Source organism: Ursus arctos, unplaced genomic scaffold (genome assembly GCF_023065955.2).
Source record: "Ursus arctos isolate Adak ecotype North America unplaced genomic scaffold, UrsArc2.0 scaffold_2, whole genome shotgun sequence".
NCBI lineage: Eukaryota > Metazoa > Chordata > Mammalia > Carnivora > Ursidae > Ursus > Ursus arctos.
In genome coordinates, this window is record NW_026622874.1 from 102,117,244 (window position 1) to 102,139,377 (window position 22,134).

Here is a 22,134-nt window from a genome sequence, read left to right on the forward strand (position 1 = left end):
TTTCTTCACTCTTCACGGGGGTTCTGGCCAGACCCCCTCACTGTGGAGATGTCGCTCCTCGGCTCTGACACGCATGACCGATAGCGTTTTATGCTTAGCTCCTTTCTCTGTTTTCTCTTTCCCTGCCCGGAACCCTTCTTCAGTGGGCCTTGGTCTTTTCAAGTTGATCACATAATGTCTCAGCTCGTCTCACACACTTCTCATTTCTTTTTTAGTTTCATTTTAATTTTTTTTTTTTTAAAGATTTTATTTATTTATTTGACAGAGATAGACAGCCAGTGAGAGAGGGAACACAGCAGGGGAGTGGGAGAGGAAGAAGCAGGCTCACAGCGGAGGAGCCCGATGTGGGACTCGATCCCGGTACGCCAGGATCACGCCCTGAGCCGAAGGCAGACGCCTCAACGACTGCGCTACCCAGGCGCCCCTCATTTTAATTTTTTAAAAGATTGTATTTATTCATTTGAGAGAGAGGACAAGCAGGGGAGGGGCAGAGGCAGAAGGAGAAGCAGAGTCCCCGCAGAACAGGGAACCCCCCCTCAATTGCAGGACTCGGTCCCAGGACTCTGAGATCACGACCTGAGTCGAAGGCAGACGCTTAACGGACTGAGCCACCCGGGAGCCCCACAACCTTCATTTCTTTGTGGGTTTTATTTGTTTATTTTCCGGCCTAGGAGATCCTGTTGACGGGCATCTCCCGGTCCTTCTATTGTCCCAACCGTATTTCCTTCGTCTTGTTTTTCGCAGTCGCTCTTGGTACTTCCATAAGCCGTCCCCCTGTCCAGGCAGCCCATTCCAGAGCAATCCGTTCTTATCTCGCAGTGTGATTTCTGCTGGAATCTCCCGGAGGATACTCATTAGAGTTTTTGGTTCATTATGCTTCGTTGCCTTCCCTGTGTTGTCCCTCTCCACCCGTGGGACACACTTGTCCTATTTGCTCAGAAAGTCTCCTCTTTCAAGCTGCTGGTTTCTGCCCACATTTCCGAAGGCCCAGGGTTGACAAATGTTTTCTGACCTCCTTCCTGAGAGGCTGGCGGGGTTCTCTGGGGCAGACGTCGCACACCAGGTTGACTTTTCTCCAGGGCAGCGCTGGGCAAAATCTGGTCCGTGGACCCCTGTCCTTCTCTGCAACAGAAATTGAAACTGAGCGCTTAGAAACTTTTTTACAGCGTTTCGACATCGCCACGATAACCAAGCATGATCGGCAAGTTTGTATCTTGAGTATCTTTTTTATTTAATTTCATTTTCTAGTAATTCCTTTTATTATATTTCACAGAAGTACCAGTCCATAACAGATTAGAAACCTTTTTTGAAAAGGTGCAGGGCTGGGGAATGTCTTTTCCTATAGATAATTCAGGAGATCCTGCTTTGTGTGGCCCAGGTCAGGGGAGGTCTCGTCAGGCTGTCCCTCTGATAAACGTCACATGAGGAGGGGTCTCCTTGGGCCACTGTCCCCATTCTGAGATCCCTGGGCGCTCAGAGCAGGTTTCCTTAGAAACATTTCTTTGGCCTTAAAATTTTAAATTTCCTAGTAGCAACGTTAAAAAAGCAGGTGAGATTCATTTTAATAGTATCTTTTGTTTAATTGAACATAGCGAGAATACGGTTATTTCAATGTGCGATCAGTATCAAAATTATGAATGAGATATTTTGTATTCTTTTTTTACAGACTGAGTCTTCCAAACCTGGTGTGTCTCTTACACGTATAGCACCTGAATTCAGACACTAAATTTACCTTGGAAATCCCTGACCTCTACTTAGATTTTGTAAATTTACAGTTGAAAAAGTAGATGAGGACATAGTTCTGTCTTTATATAGGGGCTCAGGTTCCATGGTATGTGCATTCGGCAAAACTGATTTCAGGAAATAGTTAAAATCTATAAATTTTACCTTAAAAAAAAAAAGGCCAGACCAACCTCCATTTAATGATACGCATGCATGTAGATTTTACCCCGAAAAACGCCTCTAGTTAATGATATAGGCACGACAAGTGATTGAAACGTAAAGTCAGCTGATGTTTTCAACTTACTTTGAAATGTATCATCAGAAGTAAGGATTGATGGGGGCGCCTGGGTGGCACAGCGGTTAAGCGTCTGCCTTCGGCTCAGGGCGTGATCCCGGTGTTCTGGGATCGAGCCCCACGTCAGGCTCCTCCGCTGGGGGCCTGCTTCTTCCTCTCCCACTCCCCCTGCTGTGTTCCTTCTCTCGCTGGCTGTCTCTATCTCTGTCAAATAAATAAATAAAATCTTTAAAAAAAAAAAAAGAAGTAAGGATTGATGGCTACCAGGATGCAGAGATGGATACATATGTCATAAATCGAATCTAGCAGAGTGTTCACTGTAGAATCAGCTGGGTGGGATAGCTGGGTGTTCACTATATAATTTCTCTAACTTGTCTGAATGCTTAACAATTCTAAGAAGGTGTTGGGGAGAAAAAGAGACAAGTCTTCAATGGGCTATACCTGCATGTAACCCCACTGCTCAATCTCAAAATTATAATGTTGAGTGAAAGAAGCCAGACCCAAAAGAGAATGTAGGTAGGGCTCCGTTTACACAGTTTTGGGGCTTTATCGGTGAGAGGTCAGGCACAGTTGGTCTCTGCTGTCCAAGGTCAGAACATGGTTATCCGCGGTGGGGAGGGTGCCTAAAAGGGGGCCCAGCTGGGAGTTCTGAGGCACAGATGAAGTCCTATTCCGGATTATGTGTGTGGGTTACAGGGGTGTGTGTTTGCTTTGTGACAGTTCAGCAAGCTTTTTGCAGAAGTTTGCCCTCGGTGGTGTGTATGGCTCCGTCATCGGTTTGGTTGTTGTTTTAGGGCACGATGACCCTTCACACTGTGCATAGAGGAAACCAGACTTCTCGAAAACCACACTGCCTGATGAGAAGGTCTCACTGAGTGCAGGGGAGATCCCGCCCTGGTCCGGGGCGAGCCCTCGCGACTGAGAACTTGGACACTCCGGGCCTTGGTGTTTATTTGGGGGAACTTTCTCTCCGTGCGGGTCTAGGTTACGTTCTTGGACACACTCTGCAGACAGCAGAGCTCTGTTCCTTAGTCCCTGGTGCGCACGCATCACCGCCACCACGCCCCTCAAGACTCCCCAGATTTCAGATTCTCCTGTGCTCTGACCACACGCCATGATTGATCTGTCTCTTGCTTGATGTGTTAACGTATCAAATGCCTTTCCCTCTGGCAGCTTGAGGGACTTTTCTCAGAGGACTTAGAACATGAAACAGGAGGGCATGTTCTCTAGTATTATAGGGTAAATGAAAAGACGGGCAGAAGGGAGAGAATGGTAAGCTGAGGCAGAATAGGAGAGGTGTGGGGGGCCAGGGAAACAGCCGCATGTCAGCAGGGAGACTAGGGCCCAAGATTCTCAGGATGCCTCCGACCTCCAGATTTTTAGGTTCCTGATTCAGATAAACCCTCAGGCAGGACCTTCCCACCCCTGCAGCCAAGAGCAAGCCCCCACCCCCAGGGCCTATGGCCAAAGCTTTCAGGGGTAAATTACTAAAATGTGGACATCTGGAAACCACAATTTCTCTTACAAGGGTCGTTCAGCAGAACTTGAAGAGCACTAGGGGGGGCGGGGGCGGGGGCGCTGGGCCCAGGACAGCAGGTAGGGGGAGGAAGGCACAGGTATGCTCTGTGGCCGTGAAGTGTCCAGGAGCAGTGCTAGGGGCCCTTGGAGGAGAGAGGACCACCAGCCAATCCCAAGGAAGCTTCCAGAACAGAGGTTGAGGGTGAGGAGAGGCCTGGGGCCGGAGGCAAGTCAACAGAGCTCCTTGCTTCCTCTCCTTTGTGGGACAAGCCTCCCGCCAAATCACAAGGACAAGGTCTGGAAGTTCTTCAGAACATGACCAGTTCCTGTAAAAGGACAGATGCCTGAACCCCCACCTGGAGCTGGAGAAGGGGGAGCCCCCTGGAACCCCCTGCGGGTTCCCTGATCCAGGGCGGTGGACTGGGGTCTGAGCTGCAGCCCCAGAGCCCACCTGCTCTCCCCTCCACTCCCCTTCCCTGTTCTCCCCGGGCCAGGGACCCAAACCCCGCCCCGCCCCCTCTTCCTTATCTCTTTCTAACCTTTTGCATTTTTTAGTCTCATTTCCTGTCGGGTTTTGCATTTCCCTCCCCCTGCCAGCCTATGACACACTTTCTCTCCTTTTTTCTCTCTTTCGCCTCCTCTGGCCTCGGAACTCCGGCCTGGGTGGCGCACAGCCCCCTCCCGGCCCTGCAGCCCCTGGGCGGGCAGCGCCCCTCGGACCGCCAGGCGGTGGCCTGGAGGGCCGGGGCCCAGGGGGAAGCTTGCGGCCTGCGCGGAGGAGGCGGCCCGCGCGACTGGCGGAGCATGAGCGCCCCAGGTAGGCAGGGCGGACGGGGGGGGGGGGGGGGGGCACTGGGCGCGACTGGGGGGCGCAGCGTGGGGATGCCGCCTGGGGGGGGGCGCCGTCCCCGTGGGGGTGCTGCGGGGGGAGAGGACAGGCGGGGGTGGGACGGTGTGGGGTGGGGGGAACCACAACGCATCCGGGCTGGGGGGGGGGGGTCCGCGGTGGGGGGAGGGGGCGCGGTCGCTGTGGGGGCGCGCCAGGGGGAGAGCACACGCGGGGTGGGGGCGATGTGAGAGGTCTGGGATGGTTTGCCCTCCTCTCCCGTGGAGCTGGACCCCCACCCATCTCTCTCCCCCTCCCCTCTTTCTCTGCCTCACGCTCACTGTGTCCCACGCTTGGGCCCCCCCAGCCCCAGCCCTCTCCTTCCAATCCTGATTTCTTCCACTTTCTACCCCCCTCTGTCCCCTCCATGCCTCTCTGGGACAGTTTGTCTCCCAGTGTCTCCGCCTGGCAGAGTCCCCAGGCCCCTCCCAGAAGAAAGGGATGAAGGGGGGGTGGGGAGCAGGTCGGGGGAGCCCGGTAGGCAGCAGTGGCCTGGCAGGGTGCCCCTCGGTGCACCTGCCCCACAGAGAGGAAAAGAACCTTTTCTAACACCTGAAAGGACAGGAAGTTTCCAGACCACAGCGAGGCCTGACTCAGAGGCTCCCGAGAAGGTGGGGCCCCTGGGTGCAGAGGGGGAAGGACAGCCTCTCCCATGGGGAGTGTATGAGAAGGGGACAGGGGAGGCCCAGGTTCCCAGCAAAGCCAGGAGGAGGGCCTAGTGACCTTGGCTTCCAGTTCCCTTCCCTGGACGGAGGACCACCCCAGCACAGGGTTAGACCGGAAGCCTCCCCTGACCCCAAGCTCTCCTGAGCTCTGGGCCACGGGGAGGGAAGGGGAGCTCTCTGTGGCTTCAGAGCTCAGAGCACAGTTGGAGGGGCCACAGGGAGACAGGCTGGCTGTCGGGAACAGCCTTCCCAGTTGCACCTGCCCCGCGGGAACCCAGAGGTTAGTCTAAGCTGTGAGCCTCCCAGCACCCGCTCCAGAGAGTGTCAGCAGAGGGCCATTTGCTTACACCTGGTCTTGGACCAAACGGACCTCTATGCCCGGACTGCCCTAAGAGCCTTTGATTTGTAGTTCAAAAAATTTGTCCTGACATTTACAACTCTCTTGAAGGTACAAGGTTATCCACCTTTCCGAAAGGGAAAACATGTTGGTCAGTCCCTTGACAATTACTGAGTGCCTACTCTGTGCATAATGTCCCCTGCAGTCCCGGGGGCCGTGGACTCATGCAAGGACCAGAATTTAGCGAACACTCTCCACCTCGGTCCTTTCCCTGAATGTCCATTTCTGTCCACCCCCAAGGAAGCCATAAAGAAAAGATGGTCCCACTGTGGGCCAGGGGTGATCTGAGGGCAGAGGGAGCCTGGCACGGAGCCCTGCCACGCTCCAGAAGAAAGGTTTGGACGTGTATGGATTATATTAGCAGAACTGTTTCATCTTCCCAGTTGGAGACTCTGTCCCCATTACACACTAACCCCTCCCCCCAGTTCCTGGCATCCACCCTTCTGCTTTCCGTCTCTGTGAGTCTCATTCCTCCAGGGACCTCACGTGAGGGGGTTCATACAGCATGTCTTTTTGTGGCTGGCTTGTTGCAATGAGCATGACGTCGTCAAGGTTCATCCACGTTGCAGTGGGCGTCTGAATGTCCTTCCTCCTTAAGGCTGAGTAGTACTCCGTTGCGTCGATGGACCCGGTTTTGTTTTATCCCTTCATCCTTGGCGAGATCTTTTAAAATGACTTGCGAACCTAACTGGTCGTCTAAACATAATGGCCCTTGTTTGAATCAGCCAGTGGGTGCCGTCTAGGGGGCGCTGCACTGGGCGTCGTGGGGGACACACGGAAGGGCTGTGAGACCCAGATGTCCTCGCCCTAAGTAGTTCGTGCCGCGCAGTCTGTGCGCACCGTGGCCAGAGCGTACTGAGGCTCAAACAAGATGGAACAGAATTGAGGGGGACATGGTAGGCAGGTGCACTCAGAGCGCATGGGGACTGGGGCAATAGGTTCCAGGCTGAGACAGCGCTGGCAGGACAACATCCCGGCCTCTTCTTCACTTTCGTATGGAGTGTTTCTCCTGAGAGACGGCTTGCTCCCCAGGACCGAAGGGCTGTGTGTCTGGTGTGGGTGGCGGGGGCGGGGGTGGCGGAAGATGCAGGCAGCTCCTCGCGGCACCGCGCGCCTGGAAGGCCAGCTTGGGTCCTGATGTTCCGATGATTGCGATGAAGAGGAGCGTTGGCGCAGCCGCGGGGCTCAAGTCCGTGTTACAGCCGCCTTGCACGCTCTCTTGCTCAGCACTGGTCGCAGTGCGTCCGGGTGATGGGGACAGGGTTTGTAACTCCCGTGTGGGCCCGTGACGGCTGTTGTGTGTGCCACGACCTGATCTGAGAAACTGTTTAAAAAGTCTGATCGAGGGACGAAGGCACTAGGATGCCCATGTTCCACCTTTTGGGTCTGAGGCTGGGAGGGGAACGGTGGGAAAGTTCATCGTGCTGCGGCCCCAGACACAGGTGCCACCACGACAGCTCATCTGTGCTCAGCCTGTGACCTTGGACAGGCCTGTCACGCCAGCTCTCTGAGAGTCATTTCTCCCCAGTGAAATCTGGATATTAATACTGATTATTTTCAGGATCGTCGGTTACGCCAAGCATAAAATGAGAAAACACGAAATGTGACAAATGACAACCTTTGCGAGTATTACTGCGATCTGGGGAGGAGGAGAGGTGGGACAGTGAGGTCCAGACTTTCCCACGCGGCCCAGCTGGGTGGACTCCGTTACTTGGTTTCGTGCCCGCAAATCCCATCTTCCAGGCAATTCTGTGGATATACTGCAGTATTCCATCAGCCTAGAAAATATTTGCATGGATTTAAATACAAGAACAGAGAGCAAAGGAAAAGCCAGCTTTCCAGGAAGCCCCGTAAACAGGCTTTTCTCCTAAGGACAGTTCCCCAGATGCCAGTCCCCACCTGGGCCATGCCTTTCGGGAGGAACACGCCCTGGGCATCGCCCCCTGAACTCTCCGGAGCTCCTCCTGCTCTGTGGGTCAGTGGTTTTAATGGGGTGACTGTTCTCAGGAGGGTAACCTTTTTTGGTCATGATCTGCTCAGGGCTTTGAGGTTCTGATGGTCGCTGTCACATTCGTGTTAGGCCCAGCGCCAAGGAGTAATCGGAGTTGTGTTCCCGCCTCCCCAGACTCGTGTGCTCTCTTCCTGCATCAGCCCCGGGGTCAGGCTCCCGAGACACGTCTGTTGTGGCAGAGCCCCCCACACAGCTGGGGGGGGTCATTGCCAAGTGGCCGATGCTTCTCACTCGTGGCTGAGCCAGAGGGAGGGGCGTGCAGACTGCATACCCCAAAAGAGCTCCCTCCTCCCTGTTGGTTTCTCTTTCGAGGGTGTAGGGTTCCTTCCTGCCCTGCTCCCACTCAGGAATGAGCGGTCCTCGTACACACATGTGGCAGTGACATGGTGGGGCCCCCCACGCTCTGTCCCACGTCCCCCACAGATCCTGGCAGTGCCGCGGGCAACACCCATCACACTTGGCTTTCTACAGTCACCGCCACCCTCTGCTGCGGGCCCCGTCCGCTGGAGGCGAGATCCTTGAGTGGGAAGATCTGTGGTCTCGGAGCCAGGCAGTCAGGGCGTCCACCCCGGCTCTGCAGCGCGCTAGCTGTGTGACCTCAGGGAACTCAGGAAAGTCATCATGGCTCCGAGCCTCAGTTGCACATGTGTAAAATGGGTATAAAAATACCACCCCTACGTTAATGTAGACCACAGTGTTTCCAAATGAAGGTGCCCAGAGGACTTCTGCTTTTAAAGCTGTACTTCTGACTTGGTTCCTTTTGATGGAGGTGGGGAGCGGGAGGGAGGACAGAGTGATGAGTTAAATATGAAACAATATGTACCACACACTATCTTCTAATTTACAAAAAAAGAAAGGAAAGGAAAGGAAAGGAAAGGAAGAAAAAGAAAAGAAAAGAAAAGAGAAAGAAAGAAAGAAAGAAAGAAAGAAAGAAAGAAAGAAAGAAAGAAAGAAAGAAAAAGAAAGAAAGAAAGAAAGAAATAAAGAAAGAAAGAAAAAAAGATCAATGAGATGCAGGAATTGGCACACTTTCTCTGTAAAGGTCCAGATAGTAAATATTTTAGGCTTTTCGAGCCAGACGGTCGCTGTGGAAACCGCTCGGCTCTGGTCTCGCAGCATGAAAGCAGCTGCAGGCACAAATGAGCACGGCTAGATTGGGCCAAGGGCACAAAACACAGGGTGCAGGATTCACCCTTGACCATAGTTTGCCAACTGCAGAATTGGGGAACTTGACCCAAGAGGAACATTCTTTTCTTTTTTTTTTTTTTAACAATTTCATTTATTTATTAGAGAGCGAAAGAGAGCACGAGCGGTGGGGAGGGGCAGAGGGAGAGGGGGAAGCAGACTCCATGCTGAGAGGGGAGACCAACGTGGGGCTCGATCCCAGGATCCTGGGATCATGACCACGGGGAAAATTCTTAAAGGACGTGAGCAAACAGAATATGAACATACCAGCCAACGCGCTTCCTTTCTAATGAAATGCATGCAAAGTAACACCACAGGGGCAAACCATTTTACACCTGTCTCCCTGGCGAAGGTCAAAGGTTGAAGGTCAGCAGGTACTCGTATACCGTGGCTTTGACAGGTATACTTACCAACAGGACACGTGCAGAAACCCTCTGGTCTAGGAATCCTGCTTCAAAGAATCTATCTCACAGATGGAGTGTTTCTGCCTGCTGCTGTTCATTGTAGCCTTGTTTATCACAAGAAAAAGTTTGGAGCCACACAAATGTGCCCCAGGAGTGAGGTCCATCCAATACCGTGGAGTTCTGTGAGGCCATTAATGGCCCAGGCGGGACTCTGGGGGACATCCGAGGAGTTTCTGGAAAAAAACACTAGCACATATAAGAAATTGCCCTCGTAGGGACCTTGGGGAGAGAAGCTTGGCATTTATTTTCTGTTTTGTAGTATTTATTTTGTGTCCTTGTCCTTTTTTCCCCCCCTTTTTTTACCAAGAGCATCTGTTATCTTTATGATGATGAAAACCCCAATGTAGGGGCGCCTGGGTGGCTCAGTGGGTTAAGTGTCTGCCTTTGGCTTGAGACTTCGTCTCAGGGTCCTGGGATTGAGCCCCACGGCGGGCTCCCTGCTCAGCGGGGAGCCTGCTTCTCCCTCTCCCTCTGCCCCACCCCCTCACTCGTGCATGCACGCTCTCTCTTTCTCTCTCAAATAAATAAATAAAATTTAAAGAAAACAATAATGTAAAGTCAGGTTAAGAAGAGTGTCTAGGGTTGTCCCCATCTGCAGCTGCCGCCGTCCTAGCTTCCCTGGGTCCCACCTGCCAGCCCCGAGAGCCTGATCTCAGCTGCATCCCAGTAAGAGAAGTCCCAGGGCCCCAGCGCTCCCGTTGAAAGGCAAGACACCTCCCGAATCTGACGTGCACAGCCGCTGAGTGTTTCCATCACCCACATGGCCAAGCACCCAGATGGAGACACAGGTCCCTTCCAGGCCCCCGAGGTGGGGATGTGTCTCAAGCCCCTGCCCTGTCGCTAACCCCCACCTGCTTTGCCTGTCCTTGAACGTAGATGGAACCTGGGGCATGTTCCCTTTTGCCTCCCGCTAGAGACCCGCTCGTGCACCGCCGGGGTTCTCGGAGCGGTGCCATCTGAACCTACCGCACCTTCTTCCCCATCCTGCCTCTGGGAAGCCTCTGCATGTTTGCGCTTCGGGGCTCTTAGGATAAAGCTGCTGTGGACATTCTTGCTGTGGACAGGGAAGCTAGGACATCTTGGTGGCAATGACCCTTTTTTTTTTTTTAAATCTGAAGGCGAACAGAAGCCCCACGCCAGCAATACTGAGCTTCCATAAATTGTTGTTTTAGTGGGCGAACGTTGGAATGGAGTACAGCCGTGTCTTACCGACATTAGTGCTTCCTTCCTGGCCTCTGAGTAAGGACTGTGTGATTCATTGAAGTTTCCTAAGAAGAAATGGCCTTTTTTTTTTTTTTTAAAGGGATTCGAGTGTAGGTGGTTCAGGGGGACGCGTTCAGTTGAATGGTAGTGATACCTCGCACGGCCTTCCCAGGCTCCAGGCTCCAAGTCTCAGGTGTTTCCCGAAAAACCCGCGTGTTAAATTCCATCACTCCCAGGGCGCCCTAGCCGTCGGTCATCCCTGTCTGTGGATGAAGAGACGGGTGCGCAGAGATCCCCTGTTCCCAGGGGTGTTCTGTCTCCACAAGCCCTGTCTCCCGGAGCCCCTCAGGGAGGTTCTGTCGCATGGCTTCTATATTCGGGGAGGTTTTAGGTCCCAGAGGAAAGTGGCCCCAAGTAGGGGAGACTCCCCCCCCCCCCACTACAGCAGAGTATGGGCATTCACAGGGAACGGACCAATCCCTTTCTCCCTTAATGTCACAAAGAACTTCGACACCATGTTGCGTCTTTCTTAACTAATTTTAAAATCCACTTTTTAAGCCCAACCTTCTCTGTCTTGTGGCAGAGTCAGACGAACGGAGCCCAAGAGGCCCTCCTGCCCTGAGCCGGTGGCCACCCACCCTCGTGGGTCTGGGCACATGGCCACTCCCTGCCCCCCTCCAGGCCCCCCCCCCCCCAAGTGCCGGAGCCCGCGTCCTCTGTCCAGAGACTCCTCGGGCGCCCACATCCTTGCTCTCCTGCCTCATCCACATCTCCCTTCTCTCCAAGGATCATCCCCATCTGCGTACAGAGAGGCTGCAGCTCTACCCGCCTTTGAAGAAAAGAACAGCCCCCCCCCCGCCCCCCGGCTTGCCTGGCCCCTGCGGCTCCCCGTGGGCCTGGCTCTGGCCTGCCATGCCCCAGTCTGCTGCGCTCCCATAGCAGAGCCCACAGCGGGGACTTACGGTCTCAGTCCTGGAGGCTGGAAGTCCCAGATGAATGTGCGGGCAGGCCGGGGTCTCCGGAGGCCCCTCTCCGGGGCGAGTGGACAGCCGTAGTCTTGCCGTGTCCTCCCGGGGCTTTCCCTCTGTGTGCATTTGCCCCTGCAACTCTGTGTGTGTCCCGTTTCCTCCTCCTACAGGGACACTGGTCCTGCTGGGCTGGGGCTCACTCTAACAGCTTCATTTTTAACTTAACCAGCTCTTTACAGGCCTTACCTCCAACTACAGGTCCCAGGGTTCGGGCTTCAATGTACGAACTCGGGGGATGCCCTTCAGCCCATCAGCTTTAGAGCAGGTCTTTTTGGAAATGTTGTCTGTACTGTCTGTCCCCTGCTCCTCTGCTGCCCTCTGTCTGGACCCCAGCACTCTATTTCAATAGCTCTTATCAAGGTCACTGGTGGGCCCCAAGCAGCTTAGTTCAGGCGTCCATTCTTGGTCCTCCCAGGACCTGACCCCGGCCTTGCGTGGCCATCCACCCCATCCTCAGGACATGGCATGGGTCCCACCATACTGACCCCTCTTTCCTACTTCTCTTTTCTGATTCCTCAGTAACCCCCCACCTCAGGGTCAGAGTGCCCGTGCCTCTGCTCCCCGTGCTCTCCTTCCCCGAGTGCTCCCTGTCTCACGACTGCCGGGTCTCTATCTGCTGCTCAGGCCCCCTCCTGAGCTCTAGACGCTAACAGCCAACAGTCTCAACTTATCTACCTGGACGTGGCGCAGATCCAGAATTTCCTGACCCTGCCAGGCGCTCAGGCTACACGCCTCCGGGGGGCTCCTGAGTCCTCTCTGGGAAACAGGAGTGCGTCCCCTTGCTCAGCGCAGGAGTTCCACCTGCTCTGGCGAGGTCATGGAGAATGCTGTTCTTACGCCTCGTTGGCGCATCTGTTTGGGGACGTGCTCACCCAGCAGGTGGAGTATAGCATGGTGTGCCGGAGACACCACCCAGCTCAGAAAAGGGGACTTGGAGTCTGGCCACGAACCCGTCGGGCGGTCTTGGCCAAGTCCCTTCTGCCTTCTGGGCTCGGTTTCCTCCAACGCGGCGCCATCACACAGGACCTGATGGCACCTGGGGTCCTTCTTGAGGGCCAGCTCCTTGCAGCTAGTGATGGCTCACATGAGAAGGACCGGGCTCTGTGCGAGAGTTCTGTGATCGATTGCCCATGTCTGCCGTGGGTGTAAAACTGAAAACTGAACCCTGGTACCTCCGATGAGTCATCTGCGCACTTGCCTGTCATGACCAGGAACCCTCAGAGCCTTAAAAATCCATGATTGCTCCGTGACCTTGAGCACATCACTTCACTGTCCCAAGATTTTGCTTCTTTAAAAGCAAGAGGGAGATAAATAACCTCTGTCTCCCTACCACCCAAAATTGCTCCGGGGAGCATATGAGTGAGCGGGTGAAAAATTGCCTTGAAAATAACAGAATATTATATAAATGTGAGGTTTTATTGTCATTAATTGAGCTCTCTAGTCATGAATGCTTGTCAGCCATGCCGTCCTCTGGACCATCTCCTTGGGCTTTGCTTTCCTTTTCTCCCACGCGGGCAAGACCGTGCCGTTTAGATTTCCCTAGTGATGACGAGGAAGGGGATGACTGTGATGTCGGGCGTGGGGCATGATCTCCTGTGCTTGGAAAGATCTCGACATCGTTAACACCAGGGCGGGCGGCTTCCTCTGGGGCCTTACAGGCGGTCAGGGGTGGGCCGTTGCATCGCCAACCATGGTCTGCGCGCCCCCCCATAATGCTTCTGCACAACAGGTGGGGAACAAAAATCTTCCCAAAGTAAATTTTTGTCTCCCTTCAGGGTTCATCCTTATTACCCAGATTCTGGAGTTGCATTAATTCTCCCCTTGGGCAGCTGGGAGTGTTTGGTCCTGCTGCCGAGCACAGCTCTGGTTCATTTCTGGAGTGGGCATCAGTGGAGGGACCCACATCTATCTCTTCTGTCACCTGATAAAAGCATCCCTGTCTCCAAATCCACACATCTCCCTTCTTTCACCTTGAATGCTGTTAATGCCCTGTGTTTTCTGCAAAAATCCCAAACAAGAGTCCCCATTTGCAGCCTCCTGTATGCATTAACTTTTCCCTCAGACCCAGGGGAGCCATCTGTTCTTATATTATTTGGTTTAAGCGAAGCTTTGGGGCATTGCTTCTTGCGAGTGGTGTATTCTGAGTCGGATTCATTGGTCGGGCTCTTATTTACTAGGGAGCGCGTTTTATTGTAATGTGATTCATTTCCTCCTGGCTTCATTCTCTGGCCTTTGTCGTGAACAATGTTTGGTGTGGTGTGAAATGAGAAGCATTCAAAACTTTTCTAAGACATAAAGCGTCTTTTTTTCTTTTCTGGTTTGATTTCTTTTTTTCTCTTTTTCTTTCTTTCTTTCTTCCTTTTTCTGGTTAGTGGCAGAAAAATAAAGGACTTGTGTTTCCTGTAGGCCTGGAAACAGTGAATCAGATTTTTGTTTTGTTTAAAACCTGAAAATCTCAGGCAGGAGTTGAAAGTCTCTGGACAGAGCTCAACACCATGTTTAAGGGCGGGGTGATGCCCCTTCCCGACGGGCCATTGCACAGGAGAGGGGGTGGCTACCCACGGAGACTGATTTGAGCGGGACCGGGAGGGTAGCCTGACTCAAACCACCGCCGTGGCACAGTGGGTACTGACGCTTCCCCCCTTGCCTTTCCTGTCCCGAGGGATGTTTTCGTGATTCAACACCTAGTTGTTATTCACAGAAGAAAGACCGTATGTAGTGCATGTGGGCTCTGCCTCCCACCAGCCACGAGACCGTGAACAAGCCACCAAACGTCTCTGCACTTCTCTTCATCTGTAAAATGGGATCACAGCAGTATTAGACAAGATGCCATCTCCAAGGGCCCCGCACCTGCAGTAAGCTCGTCGTTCGGGGACTCACACAGTAAGGGACACGTGCACACTCACGATACAGGTGTATGCTGCTTGTTAGCACGGGGCCCTAGAGCAAGCTCTGGAATTTATCAAGAACAATTTCCTCCTCTACCTTCATGAACCCCCCGTACTTGAACCCCCATTACTACTGTTATCCACTTACTCATCCCTCGTGCGAGTCCAGCTCACCATCCCCCCGGGCCCCCTGCTGGGTGCAATGGATTAAAGGCTGAAGAGCTGGAGTCCCAGCCCCAAGCAGCCCGTAGTGTGGTGAGGAGACAGGTGAGTGAGCGCCCAGGGAACATGGAGCTGCAGGAGGGAGCCCCAGACCTGCCCGAGGAAGCCAGAAAGACTTCCCAGAGCCGATCGGAGCTGAACAGAGTCTGGGAGAATAACAAGGCTTTGCCAGCAGAGACGCGAGGAGGGCCTTCTCAGCAGAGAAGCGGCCTACACTAAGCCACGGAGGTGCGGTTCGTGTCAGGGTCAGACAAAAAGATGGGGAGGTGTCAGGGCAGAGGGAGGAGACGCCACCAAGAGCCGTGGGACGCCGTGCCAAGGAGGCAGATGCTGTCCTGTGGGCAAGGGCCGGCCCCTGGGATGCTCTGAGCGGGAGCCCCAAGCCAGGAGGGATGTGCAGGTTTGAAAGATCACGAGTGGCAGCAAGGAGAACAGATGGGAGACTCGAGGCAAGAGGCAGCCCCCCCCGTCGATGGGACGCAGGCCAGGATTCATTTTACGGTTATTCCAAATAAACTTCCCATTGAAGTGTAACATTCATGCGAGACACGTGGGCGAGCCCGAAGCTCGCAGCCCGGGGGAGGTCACGCAAAGCGCACGTGTCTGAGTCACCAGCACCCAGATCAGGGAACAGAATATGACTGGCTGAAAAATAGTGTCATGAATGATAATAACGACTCTCCGTATGGTAATGATTACTAGTATAGGTGTGTCCCAAATACTGCATGGGACACCGAGGTACTAAACATATATTGCTTGTTTACTCAAAGCACAAATCTCACTGAGTGCCGTGTGTTCGATCTGGCCCCCGAGTGGCCTCGTTTTGCACGTAGCCATACTCTGCACGTAGCACTTGGCCAGCGACGGCCCATTTTAGGAATATTCCACGTTTGATCTGCACTACCGTTGAAGGCTACTTGGGTTGTTTCTGATTTCTTGCCGTTGCGAATGAGGCTGCTGTGAACATTCTTTTTTTTTTTTTTTAAGATTTTATTTATTTATTCGACAGAGAGAGACAGCCAGCGAGAGAGGGAACACAAGCAGGGGGAGTGGGAGAGGAAGAAGCAGGCTCATAGCGGAAGAGCCTGATGTGGGACTCGATCCCGTAACGCCGGGATCACGCCCTGAGCTGAAGGCAGATGATTAACCGCTGTGCCACCCAGGCGCCCCAAGGCTGCTGTGAACATTCTTATCCCTATCTTTTGGGGAGTCATGCGTGTGTTTCCACTCCAGAGTGGATCTGCTGAATCATAGAGTACGCCGCCAGTCAGCTCTAGTAAATACTGTCAAATCATCCTCCAAGGATGTGCCAGACTACACCCCCATCAGCGACACATGCGGGTTCCAGCTGCCCCACATCTTGGCTCGCACATCCTATTGTCTGTCTCTTCATGCTATCCATTCCTGCCCAGGTACAGCCAAAACAAATAATTTTGTGGTTTTCCTTTGCATTTCACTTGTGACTACTTAAGTCGAGTCACTTTTTATGTGCTTATTGGCCATTTTGTATATCATCCTTGATGAAGTGCCCCCTCAGTGTTTAGCTTGTTAATCTCTTAGGTGGGCAGTTTCTTATTGAATTATAGTAGCTCTTTATATATCACAGGTAGGAGTCCTTTGTCCCATGTGTGTATTACTGATATCTTTCTTCAGTTAATGGCTTGCTTTTTCATCTTCCTAACAGAGTCTGCTGATGAATAGAATTTTTTAATTTTAACGTAGTCCAGTTCGTGTGGATTTTTTTCTTATGGCCAATTGTTTTTTGAATCCTTTGCAAGAAAGATTTGTCTACCCCGAGGCTTATGGCTTCTTCTAAAACCTTTATTGTTTCGTCTTTCACATTTTTAAAAAGATTTTATTTATTTCTTTGAGAGAGAGAAAGAACAAGCTGGGAGAGGGATAGAGGGAAAGGGAGAGCGGGGAGCCTGACTTGGGGCTCGATTCCAGGACCCTGGGATCATGACCGGAGCCAAAGGCAAACGCTTAACCTATGGAGCCAGGCGGGCGCCCCCGAATGGCGTCTTTCACGTTTAGATCTATAATCCCTCTAGAGTGAATTTTTTCCTTTAAAATAAACTTTACTGAAGGATAATTTACACACAATAAAAGGTACCCATTTTAAGTATACAGTCCAGTGTGTTCTGACAAATGTATAGACCCATGTCATGACAACCACAATCAAGATACAGACTGTGTCCATGACCCCGTGAAGTTGCCCCATGTCCCTTCACCACTCAGGCTGTGGTCCGTGAACCTGCAGCATCAGCCTTACCTGGAAGCTGGTTAGAAAATGCAGACTGCCAGGCCGCGCCCCAGACCTGCTGAGTTAGAATCTGCATTTGAACGATATTCCAAGATACTTTGTATGCACATTAAAGGCTTAGAGGCAATCTGAGTTCCTTTGGAGAAAGATGACAAGCCAAAAATGCTGCTTCTATTGTTATAAATAGCATGGCCCGAAGCAGGGAGGGTAAATGATAGATTATCCAGTCTGGGGGAAAAATGAAAGTGAGAAGAAGGACTAAGTCAGTAAGAAGTGTCGAAGTCATTACAGGAGCACCCTCTTTTCCACGGACAGAGTCCTGGCCCCCACCGTGTTGGGGCAGGGCCCCCAGGAGGGGCACGATTTGCCACTGTGGAGCCTCACGGGGCCACTGCGTCCTGCTCTGTGCCCTGGACCAGAATGAAGAAAGCCGTCCTAAGGACCAAGCTCAAAAGAGATTTAATTTGGGGGTTCTTGTTGTCACCTTTTTGACTTTGTTTCAAGTTTAATTTTTATCTTTATCTAATTAAAACATGTATTGGTTTTAAATGCCCAATATTTCCACATGGCTTATGATAAAAAATAGCAGTCCCCCCAGCCCTCACCCTCCCCCACTCTGCCAACATCTTAATCACCTCCTCTTCCCATGGCCCCTCACCGCTCATACCCGGTGCCCTGCCCTATTCTCCGGGGAGTAACCCGCCTTCTCCTGCTGGGCTGGGAAGGGAGTATGGGGGTTAACTGCTCCTTTTCCAGTCTTCAGCCGTGCCTCCTGGTGTCAGCCCTCTCCTGCAGGTCTACCTTCTCTAGCAGAAGGTGCCTCTCTTTCCTGAGCCTTTCTGGGCCCTTCTTGCCAGCCCTTCAACCACGAGGCACTAGGTTACATCTTTCTCTAAGTCTTTAAACATTTTTAAATTATACACTAAATATCTCTTAAAAATTCAAACAAATTGGGGCGCCTGGGTGGCTCAATTAAGTGTCAGCCTTCGGCTCAGGTCATGATCCCGGGGTTCCTGGGATCAAGTCCAATGTCGGGCTCCCTGCTCAGCGGGGAGCCTGCTTCTCCCTCTTCCTCTGCTGCTCCCCTTACTTGTGCTCTCTCACTCTTGCTCTCTCTCAAATAAATAAATAAAATCTTAAAAAAATTAAAACAAGTTATATATATATATATAATAGAGAATACTAGTATACAACATATATTAGAGATTACTAACAAAAAGATCTTGCATTTCAGTCTATGGAATTTTTTTTTTTTTTTTACGATTTGTATTTATTTGACAAAGAGTGCACAAGGGGGGTGGGGAGGGGCAGAGGGAGAAGCAAGCTCCCCACTGAGAGAGAGCCCAATGCGGGGCTCAATCCCAGGACCCTGGGATCATGACCTGAGCCAAAGCAGACGCTTAACCGACTGATCTACCCGGGTGCCCCTATGGAATTTATTTTTGTGAATGGTTTGAATCCCTTTAAACGTAGTTCCATGGGCTGTCCCAGCACATCCTTTCCCTCTCATGTGGAGCACCGAGTTTCTCAGGAATCACATCTCCCTCTACCCCGGCTCTCAGTCTGAGCTCACTGGCGTGTTCCTTAGATCTGCTCATCTTCAGTCAAACACATGCTGGACTGTCGTCGTGTTTTGTTTTCTGCCTTCTCAGGTTTTTAAGTGAACATGTCCTGATTCCCTTTTATGTTGTCTCTTAGCTTACAAGTATACTTCTTTAAAGTCTTTTTCAAGAATTTAGAAAATACGTTTTTAACTACCCCAAGTTCCCCTTCGAACTACACTCTATTGCTTCACCTGTAGTATAAGCGTGTGACCACTATTCCCAGTCCTTCTCCGGGAGAACGTTGTCATTCATTTCACCAATCCCTGTGCCAGAATCACCTGATACGCTGTGACTATTAGGGAAAAGCTGCAAACATTGTTACTGTCGTACACCTGCCCCAACTTATAATGGTTCCACTTACGACTTTTCATTTTTCGACTTCACAATGGTGCAAAAGTGGCGTGCATTCAGTAGAAACTACACTTGGAGGTGAATTTTGGTATGTTCCCAGGCTAGCGATTGCCGTATGATTTTCTCTCGTGATTCTGGCTAGCAGTGAGCCGCAGCTCCCAGTCAGCAATGCCGGGATGAGCATAGCTGATACACTCACAAGGATCCCGCGCCCACTTTTCACTTTCAGTACGGTATCCGATGAATGACATGGGATAGTCAGCCCTTTATTATAAAATTGCCTTTGTGTTAGATGATTTTGCCCAACTGTGGGCCAGTGTAAGTGTTCTGAGCACGTGTAAGGTGGGCTTAAATGTAGCTGCGAGGGGATGTTTGATAGGTTACGTGTATTAAGTTGCATTTTCTGACTTAACAGTATTTTCAACTTCCAATGGGCTTATCGGGAGGTAACCCCATCATAACTCGAGGAAGATCTGTACTTGAGAGAACAGTTCTAGTTTAGGTCAATTAAGAATGAGAAAAATGTAAATAAAATCTTTAAAAAAAAAAAAAGAATTAGGGGTGCCTGGGTGGCACAGTGGTTAAGCATCTGCCTTCAGCTCAGGACGTGATCCCGGCGTTATGAGATCGGGCCCCACATCAGGCTCCTCCTCTAAGAGCCTGCTTCTTCCTCTCCCACTCCCCCCGCTTGTGTTCCCTCTCTCGCTGGCTGTCTCTATCTCTGTCAAATAAATAAATAAAATCTTTAAAAAAAAAAGAATGAGAAAAATGAGAGATTTTATTTTACATTTATTTATTTATTCCTTCTCCGGTGTTCTTCCTCTCTTTATAATGTCTTTCTTCTGCCTGAAGGTCCACCTTTAACATGCCTTGTAGGGCAAGTCTGCTGGCCATAAATTCTCTGTATTTTAGTTTATCTGAGCAAGTCTTTATTTCTCCTTCCCTTTTGAGGACGATTTCCTTGGATATAGAATTCTAGGTTGGTCATTTTTTCTTTCTTGATACTGGGAACACTGCCTTCCACTCTCGCTGCATGACGGCTGATGAGAAGTCCACTGTGATTCTTACCGTTAGTGCTTGTAGGTGATTTCTCCCCTTCTGGATGCGTTCTAGATTTTCTCTTCATCTTGGATTTCTGCAGTTTGGATCTGACATATGTAGGTGTGTTTTTCTTTTGTTTTTCTTTCTCTTTTTTAAAAGATTTTATTTATTTGAGAGAAAGAGTGCAGAGTAAGCGAGAGAGAGAGAGAAAGAGAGAGGAAGAAGCAGGCTCCCCACTGAGCAGGGAACCTGATACTGGACTCGATCCCAGGACCCCAGGTTCATGACCTGAGCCAAAGGCAGATGCTTAATCGACTGAGCCACCCAGGAGCCCGTGTAGGTGTGTTTTTCTTGTTACGTATGCTTCTTGATATTCTCTGAACTCCCTGGATCTGTGCAGTTTGGTGTCATTAGCTCTGGAAAGTTCTCAGTCATTATTAATTCAATATTCTTCCTGCTTCTCTTTTTCTACTCCTCCCCCCACTCATCCCATTACATCTATCCTCTACTTCTGATATTATCCAGTAATTCTTGCTTATTCTGTTCTTTTTTTTCACTCTTTTCTCTTTCTACATTTCAGTTTGAGAAGTTAAATTAGCCTATTTTCAGACTCACTGATTCTTTTTCCTTGGTCATGTCCAGCCTACCGATGGGCTTGTCGGAGGCTCTCTTCATTCCTCATACTGTGTTTTTTGCTTCTGTCCTCTCGATTCTCGCTGAGAGTTTCCGTCTCTCTGCTTACGTGACCCATCTTCATGTTGTCCAGCTTTCCCATAGAACCGTCAACATGTTAACCACAATTATTTTAAATCCCCCACCTGATAATTCCAGTATCCTTGTCACACCCGAGTCTGGCTCTGATCGCTGCTTGGTCACTTCAAAATGTGTTTTTCTTGCCTTTTGGCATTTCTTGTGCTTTTTTGTGGAGAGTAATAGGAACTGAGGTAAAGAGGCCTTTAGTGCGAGGATATATGTTAATATGGCCAGGACTGGGCTTTATGTAATGTCTGTGGTAGCCATAGGTACAAATCAAGCTTCTGCCACCTGGAGGACCCCTGTTTTTGTCTCTGTTCTTGACTTTGCACTTCCCTCCTCCTTAAAGAGAGAGTTTTCACAACGCTTTCAGCTCTAATCCGTGGTAGTCCCAGAGCCTGCTGGTGTGGTGGAATGTTCTAGAATCTGTGATGAAGTGTCAGTCTTTTAGTGGGTCTGTGGCTCGGGGCTGGGATACTCACAAGCGATTCCCCAGGAATACAGATTTCCCCCTATGCCCCACTCCCTCCCCCAGCCGCAGTGGCTCAGTCTGTTTCCTTGACGCCTTACCTGTGACTATGGCAATGACGAAGGTCCTGGGTCTACTCAGGTGTTTCCTTTCATCTCCCTCTGCCAGGGCCACCAGGTGCGTCTTTCTGCGATCCTCCCTGTGAGAACTTGGTGGGATTCCTGGTAGAAAAGCCAAAAAGATTGTGGTGCCCCCTAACACTGTGGTCCCCCTAGTTTTTCATCCTTACTGGTCCACACTCGGCCTCCAGCAATCTGCCAAAATCCCCACTTGGTGTTCCCACCAGTTTATGGCTCCAGCAGCTTCTTCTGTTCCCTCTAAGTAGACCTCAGTTGCTCCATCCTGCTAGATGTCCCCGTCTCTCACATTCTCAAGGTGGCCATTTGTCCTGTGACCTCACGTCTCCCCCCAAAAAGAGAAAGGAATTCCAGCAACAGCTACCAATCTTTTTTTTTTTTAAGATTTTATTTATCTATTCGACAGAGATAGAGACAGCCAGCGAGAGAGGGAACACAAGCAGGGGGAGTGGGAGAGGAAGAGGCAGGCTCATAGCGGAGGAGCCTGATGTGGGGCTCGATCCCATAACCCGGGATCACGCCCTGAGCCGAAGGCAGACGCTTAACCGCTGTGCCACCCAGGCGCCCCAGCTACCAATCTTAATCACTTATTGCTTTACATTCGATCTCAGTGCCCGGTAGGACCAACCCATTTGACCTCATCCTCTGTCATGTGTGTCTTGACTGTTAGTGATCACTTGTGTACTTTACGTCCGCTCCTGGTGTTCTATGCCCCCCCCCCCGCGGGGATTTCAGTTGTATCCAATCAATCCATAGACCGATTTGAGGAGAACTGGCATCTTTCTGAGACTGAGTGTTTCCATCTGTGGATTTGGTTTATCTTTCCATTTCCTTGAGTCTTCTATAATGTCTTTCAATAAACTTTTAAAATCTCTGTAAAAGTCTTGCTTAGTTTTTGCTCGTATAGTGTCTTTTAAAACCCAGCATTTATGTTTTTACTGGTATAGAGAGAGATGGGCTTTTCTATATATTTAATCTTGGAATCAGAACTATCCGGAACTCTTTTTTAAGTTCTGATAATTAGTCTCCAGG

General features: G+C 51.1%; 1 protein-coding gene across 3 annotated transcripts in view; it reads left to right on the forward strand.

Moving 5' to 3' along the window:
• Positions 1-4,174: 4,174 nt before the first annotated feature.
• The window catches only part of CARD11 (caspase recruitment domain family member 11), a 109,274-nt gene continuing 91,314 nt past the window's right edge, over positions 4,175-22,134 (forward strand). For all 3 annotated transcript variants that reach the window (XM_057315440.1, XM_057315441.1, XM_057315442.1), the window contains exon 1: positions 4,175-4,352. The gene's annotated coding sequence lies outside the window, so the exon portion shown is untranslated. The remainder of the gene's footprint in view (positions 4,353-22,134) is intronic.